This window comes from Cavia porcellus, unplaced genomic scaffold (genome assembly GCF_034190915.1).
Source record: "Cavia porcellus strain 051 isolate PalLab524CR breed Dunkin Hartley unplaced genomic scaffold, mCavPor4.1 scaffold_26, whole genome shotgun sequence".
NCBI classification, from domain to species: domain Eukaryota; kingdom Metazoa; phylum Chordata; class Mammalia; order Rodentia; family Caviidae; genus Cavia; species Cavia porcellus.
In genome coordinates, this window is record NW_026947509.1 from 27,377,758 (window position 1) to 27,384,830 (window position 7,073).

Here is a 7,073-nt window from a genome sequence, read left to right on the forward strand (position 1 = left end):
TCTGCCCACCAAGGGATTCCTGGATTAAATAGTGGTCACTAAAGCACTGAGGGGAGGCCTTGGCCTGGGAAACAAGGGCCTTCCAGCCCCTTGGTGATCAAGCAAGGGGGTAGGCATGTGGCAGCAGCTCCAAGTGGCCCTCCAGGTGACCTTCCTTCACCACAAAGTAATAGTCCTTGCTGAGACAGGGCCTGTGTCCTGTTGCTGTGCCCTCAGCACCATCATAATCACAGGATCACTCATGGCCAGAACTTACTTCCAGGGATGGAAGAGGCATTAGGCTAGTGCCCCGTGGGCACTTGCCTTCCCAGAAATATGGGCAAGGAACAGAGATGTGACCTATTCAAGGCTGATCACACCACCCCAGCTGTAGTTATACTCCGAGGTCTGGGACAGGAGGAGGCCATCTAGCATACAACCAAATTCGTGGGCCACAGCCCAGGGACAGAGCTAGACCCCTCCCTGCAGCTTTTTGGAGTTGAAGGGGTAATCCTTGAGCAGACAAGGTCACTGGGGTGTGACCACAAATGGAGGCCAGAACCCACAGCCCCTGACTTTCGGGGAACCCTGCTCCCTGTGTCTCCAAACCCCTTGTCCTTCAGTTTCCCCAGGCCCCTGTTAGGGGGGTGTTGCCAAGGTGGACCAAGAGGTCCCTGGAAGCTGCAATTGTTCCAAGTCCTGCCCCAGTGCAGCTTCTGCAAGGTAGGAGGTATCTTTAGCCCCCACCCCAGGTATAGGACTCTCCAGGAGGAAGCGTATGTGCAGTCTGATAAAGGTGACCTCCACCTGTAGGAGGCAGGAGCCTGAGGCACACAAGTGTTGCTGACCATCAATCCCAAGAAAGGAGACTGAGGAACAGTGAACAGCTTGGGAGGGTGCAGCCAGCCCAGTTGGGTCTCTTGGTCACCAAGGGCATGGGACCCAGTGTTGTCCACAGCTAACTAACAAGGAAAATAGGAAAACAGTAAGCCAAGCATAGCAGGCAGAGCTCCTTGGGCTCTCAGTTTGTACGAACTGCGAGTCTTACATAGGAATTCTGCATCTGGACAGAAAATCTGAATTTTCTAATCTAATATTTGATGATATTAGCCAGGTATATTGGTGCATGCCTATAATTCCAGCACTCAGGAGGCTGAGGCAAGAAGATCACACTAGTTCAAGGCTAGGCTGGGCTATGTAATGAGTTCAAGTCCAGTTTGCACTACATAGCAAGACCCCGTCTCAAGAAATAATAACAAAGGGCTGGGGATTTAGCTCAGCGGCATAAGTGCCTGCCTTGCAAGCAGGTAGTCGTGAGTTCGATCCCTGGTACCGATAAAAACGAAAAAGACAAAAAAAAAAAAAAAAAAAAAAAAGAAATAATAACAAAATACCATACGTGATATTAGGAATTTTATTAGTTTAAAATTTTTATTCTAAGTTAACATATGGTAGAATTGATTTTTCTGGTGTTAACTCCTATGAATTTTATATAGGTTTACAAAGCCCTCTCCATAATCAGGATATAGAGATGTTCCATCACCCCAGAAAGTTCTCTCAGGCTGCCCCCAACTTCTGCACACCACAGGTCACTCTTGTTGCTGTTTGTCCATGTCTCAGGGTAGGATCACGCATCTGTAAACTTAGGGAACTGTTTTTCTGAATGCCTCTGAGGGTCCCATGTCATTGCCTCTGGCTGTTCCTCCCTGCTCCGCAGCAGTGTCCCAGTGTGTGGATAAACTGTACTTTGCATGTCACTGTGACAAATGCAGAGACCCTCTGGGTGGCCTCCAGTGCTTCCTGTTATGGTAGACTGGTTGTAGACACAAAAGTACTAGTTTTTTAAAAATGTGCTTTCTTTAATGATGATAATTTGTTAATGTTTCTAATATTTCACAAAACATCTTTTGTTGACATTCTACAAGTGATGCCATCCAATAATATCCCACCGCTTTCTTCTTGTGAAGACAGTTTATATATCTTTTTGACCTCTGAACTATTTGTTATTTTGGGAAGATTTTTCAGAGAAACCTAAAGACCTTCTACTTGAGATATTAGGTACTCTTGATTTATTTGCTTTTTCCTCTCTTTGATAATTAGAACTGATGTGTCATTTTTTTTTTGGTCTTTTTTTGAGATGGGGTCTTGCTTTGCAGCTCAGGCTGGCCTTGAGCTCACTTTGTAGCCCAGACTGGTCTTGAACTCACAATGATCCTCCCACCTCAGCCTCCCGAATGCTGAGATTATAGGCGTGAGCCAACACGCCTGGCTAGATGTGTCATTTGTTGAGACACCAAATTTTTTCAAAACTTCTGAAATGTTGTTATTTGGGGACAAGTTGAAAATAATTTCAGTAGATAGAGTTCCTGTCTTCATTGGTCCCAGTGTGCAGAGGTGAACTGCTTCATTGTCTGCCACAAGTATCTAAAATGGGTCAACAATCACTGTAGGATTTATTCATGAACCACCAATGTTGCCTTCCATGGCCTTTTTTCTCAAGTCTCCAGCATTTTTTACATCTTTAAATAACAGAAGGATCATCCTGCATTCTGGAAATAAGTCCAGTTGATGTGTCAACTGCATTTCATAGATAAGCAGGATTCTTCTGCACCAAACTGTCCGTTCTGTAGGGCTACGTTCTGGTTTTGTGTGAAGAAAAGTTTTAATTTCTCAAGAATTAACAACACCCAGGGGGTGGGGACCCTGGTCACACAATGAGTGTAAGTTGGCTTGTTTAGAAAGTGCACAGCTGTGCTGGAGTGGCTGCCCCACTGCATTCCCACATCCTTGCCCTGACCAACCAGCCCTGGGACTCAGTCCAGGACCAGAGGCTCTTCTGGGACTCAGGACTTTTGGTGCCAGCACCCGGGAATTCCTAGACAGACACAGACAGCTGGCCTTTTCCCTCACTGTGATGACTGATTTCATGTCATTTCGATTGGGTTAAGGAGTCCCTGAAGAGCCAGGAATGTTAGGAAGCATCTACGTGTGAATTTCCAGAAGATGTGCATGTTTGGTCAGTGGATTGACCTATAAGGAGGGGCCCAATCCAGGGAGGGACTGAGTGGAACAAAAAGCAGAGGAAGTGTGAATTTTGTGTCTGAGATGAGACATCTGTCATCTGCCCTCAGATATCCGCCCACCAATGCCTGTGCTCATGAACTTGTGCTGAATCACATCTCTGGCTTCCCTGGTTCTCCACTTTGCAGATGATGCTGGGCCTTTCCAGCCTCCACAACCCCACGACCCAATTCCCATGATAAAGCTCTCTCCTCTCTTCTCTCTCTCTTTCCCTCTCTCTGCAGGGTCCTGTGTTGTACAGTGATGTTTTGGTCAGTGATAAGCCATACTTTATACAATATCTTCTAGTGACACCATAGCATCTTAGCTTGTCTAAATTACCAAATTCCCACGATGACACAATTGACTAAGTATGCATTTCTCAGAATGGGCCCCTGCCATGTGACACATGATAGTATATGTTGCTCCCTCTTATCTGCAGGGATGTGTCAAAGACCTGAGAGAGTACTGACATTAGGTAGACTATAGTTTTTCTTATACATACACATCTATGAAAAAGCATAATTTATAAAGTAGGCACAATAAGAGATTAACAACAGTAACTAATTATAAAACACAACAATGACAACATGTTGCAAGGTATGTAGCATAGGCAGAAGTTTATCCCTCTCCTAAGTGGATAGGCAGCACATTTTTTTCTCCACAGACATTCAAATTACTTCCAGCTCTTAGCTACTCTGAATAATACCATACCAACCATGGGCAAATATCTCTTTGAGTTTCTGTTTTCATTTTTTTTTTTTTGAGTCTTGCTATGTAGTTCAGCCTGGCCTTGAACTCACAATGTAACCCAAATTGGCCTCAAACTTGCAGGAATCCATCTGCTTCCACTTCCCAAGTACTGGAATTACAGGTGTATACTACCACATCTGTTCTCATTATTTGGGAGATAAGGCCAGAAGTAGAGTTGCTAGATCATATAATTCTGTGTTTACTTTTCTTGAGGAGTGTCATACTTTTCTGTAGTGGCCACATTGTTTTGCATCCACCCAAACAGGACCCCAGGTTTCTATTTCTTTCTTTCTTTTTTTCTTTTCTTTCTTTCTTTCCTCCTCCCCCTCCACCTCCACCTCCTCGTCCTCCTCCTCCTTCTTCTTCTTGTTAGTTTTTTGAGACAGGATCTTGCTATGTAGTTCAGACTGGCCTTGAACACACTTTGGAGCCCAGGCTGTTCTCAAACTCACAGTGAACCTCCTGCTTCAGCCTCCTAAGTGCTAGGACTACAATCCTGGGCCACTATGCTTCTCCATTTTATTTTACATTTCTTTGATGGTAGCTATCCTAATGAATGTGAGGTGGGATCTCATTGTTTTTTATTTGATTTCAGTGTGAGGGTTGAACCCAGGGCTCTCACATGTCAAGCATTACTGTGCTGATCTGGACCTCCAGCCTCTCAGCAGGGCTTTGATTCATATTTACTTAATGAGAATGACATGGTATCTTTCCATGTACCTGTGGACTACTGCCTGTCTTCTCTGGAGAAATGTTCACTCAAATCCTTGACCCATTTTAAATTCAGACTGTTCATCTTCTTGTTGATGAGTTGTAGGAGTTCTTTATATATCCTAGATATTAAAAATCTTATCAAATATATAATTTTCAAATATTTTCTACCAATCTGTTGGTTTTCTTTTTTATTTATTTATTTATTTATTTATTTGGTTTTTTTCATTTTTATCGGTACCAGGGATCGAACTCACGACCACCTGCTTGCAAGGCAGGTGCTTATGCCACTGAGCTAAATCCCCAGCCCCTTTTTATTTTTACAAAATCCAATTTACCTGTATTCTTTTTTTGCCTATGTTTCTGTTGCCATACTGTTTAAACAACCATCACCAAATCCAAAGTCACATAGATTTCCCTGTTACTTTTGTGGCAGGGGTAGGAGGTGAGGTGGGATGGTTTGAAAGGAGGTCTTGCTATGTATCCAAAGTTGGCCTCAAACTCACAGCAATCCTTTTGGCTAGGCTCTGGTGTGCTAGCAGTGTATCACCATGCCCAATCCTGCTTCTCTCCTATGGCTTATGCTTTTGGCATAGGTAAGCTCTTTTTCCCCACGTCACAAGGATGTTTTCACCCAATTTTTATAGTGTTATATTTTACATTTAGACCTGTTGATGCACTTTGTATTAATTTTTGCAAAGGCATGTGATCAAGTTGGCTCCCCTTCTTGTATACTGACATCCAATTATTTTAGTGTCCTTTGTAGAAAAGATACCCTTTCTCTATTGATTTGTTTTTGCACCTTTGTCAAAAGCCAGCCATCTTGTGGTAGTTCTATTTCTGGATTCTACTGTTCAAATGACCTAGATGTGTATATCACCTTGTATAAAAGCCTTAAAATTGGTGAATGTGATTCTCCTAACTTCATTTTACTTTTTCCAAATCATTTAGGATGTCCTAGTTTCTTTACTTTTCCAAAATAAATGTTAGAACCAGCTTGTCTGCATTATTATAGCTTGTCCAGACTGGGAAATACCAGAGAATGAACACTGGTGACCTCACAAGCTGGTCCCACAACGCTTTCCTCATCCACCTGCTGCATTTCCTTCTCCAAGTGCTCGAGGTCTATGCCAGGCCTCTGCGCAGGTTTTATGACTGCAATCCGTGGGAAGGCAGACTTTGCCCACCCCATGTTTCCTGGAATTGGAAACTGCTTGTTAATTTTTAATAATGTGATAATGATAGTATCACAGTTATATTTCAAAAGTCCTTGTTTTAGACTTACAAACTATGTATGATTAAATAATTTTTTAAACCATCATCACAGAATGTATAAAAACATGGCAGATTTAATAAAGAACAAACAATTTGAAAATGGAAAGACAGTCTAAAACAGTAGTTTGGACACAGTCGGCAGCCACCTTCCCAGGGTCCAATCCTGGATTCACCCTAGCCAGACATGGCTTTGAACACACTGGGCAGGCTCTGTTGCTGCTTTGGATCATAATAAACCCTCCTGCAAGGTGGGGGAGGATTAAGTGAGCCACAGTGTGGAAGCACTTAGAATATGCTCCATAGATGCAAGCTGTTTTTGACTTACCCAGGGATGGGAAGACAGCTGGTCTCACATCAGCTACCATCAGGAGGGCGAGCTCTACAGAGGATAACCTCACATTTCATTTAAAACCTTGTATTCATTCAACCAATTCCCTTCTAGGAAGTGGTCGTCTCTGTGTACTGAAATCACTGGTGAGCTCATAGTATAGCAAAGGTTAGGAAATGCCCCAAGCATTCATGCACGAAGGCTCATGTTCATGTAACATGTTCCATCCAAGTGGTACAGGCCCAATTTGTGCAGGATAGAAGCTATATTACTGTTAAGAATGGGCAGGCTGGGCTGGGGATTTAGCTCAGTGGCATAAGCGCCTGCCTTGCAAGCAGGTGGGGTTGTGAGTTTGATCCCTGGTCTTGATTAAAAAAAAAAAAGAAGAAGAATGGGCAGGCCTCAATCTTTCTTTCTTTCTTTCTTTTTTTTTTTTTTTTTTTTTTTGGTCTTTTTCGGTACCAGGGATAACTCACGACTGCCTGCTTACAAGGCAGGCGCTTATGCCACTGAGCTAAATCCCCAGCCCAGGCCTTAATCTTTCTATTGTAGGGATATCTGTATGTGTTTAGGTGCAGAGAAGAAGGCCCAGAGGGCCATCCTTTCTATAAAAATAAAATGGAGTATCTTTTCTTACCTCCTTTTATAATCTCTTCATAGGTTATTTTCTCTATTAAAGGATTTAATACACCCAAGTGATCTATAGATGCACTGCAACTCATCAAAATTATAATACTATTTTTTTCAAGGAATGGAAAACAAATCCTAAAGTTAATAAGGAATCACAACAAAAAAGAACCTAAATAGCTAAGGCATTTGTTACCATTAGTCATGGTTATTGACTTGACTGGCTCAGGAGACACCTAGCAGATTAGTAAGGCACATGTCTGCGTCATGCTACCATGGGGACTATATCTGGTTCCTATCCCTTTCCTTTCCGTGCATTTATCAACCTGTTCTGCTTCCT

The 7,073-nt window shown here is 42.9% G+C and overlaps 1 pseudogene; it reads right to left on the bottom strand.

Annotated features, from left to right (window-relative positions):
• Positions 1-1,379: 1,379 nt before the first annotated feature.
• On the bottom strand, positions 1,380-4,119 carry LOC134473253 (EKC/KEOPS complex subunit TPRKB-like; annotated as a pseudogene).
• Positions 4,120-7,073: the final 2,954 nt, after the last annotated feature.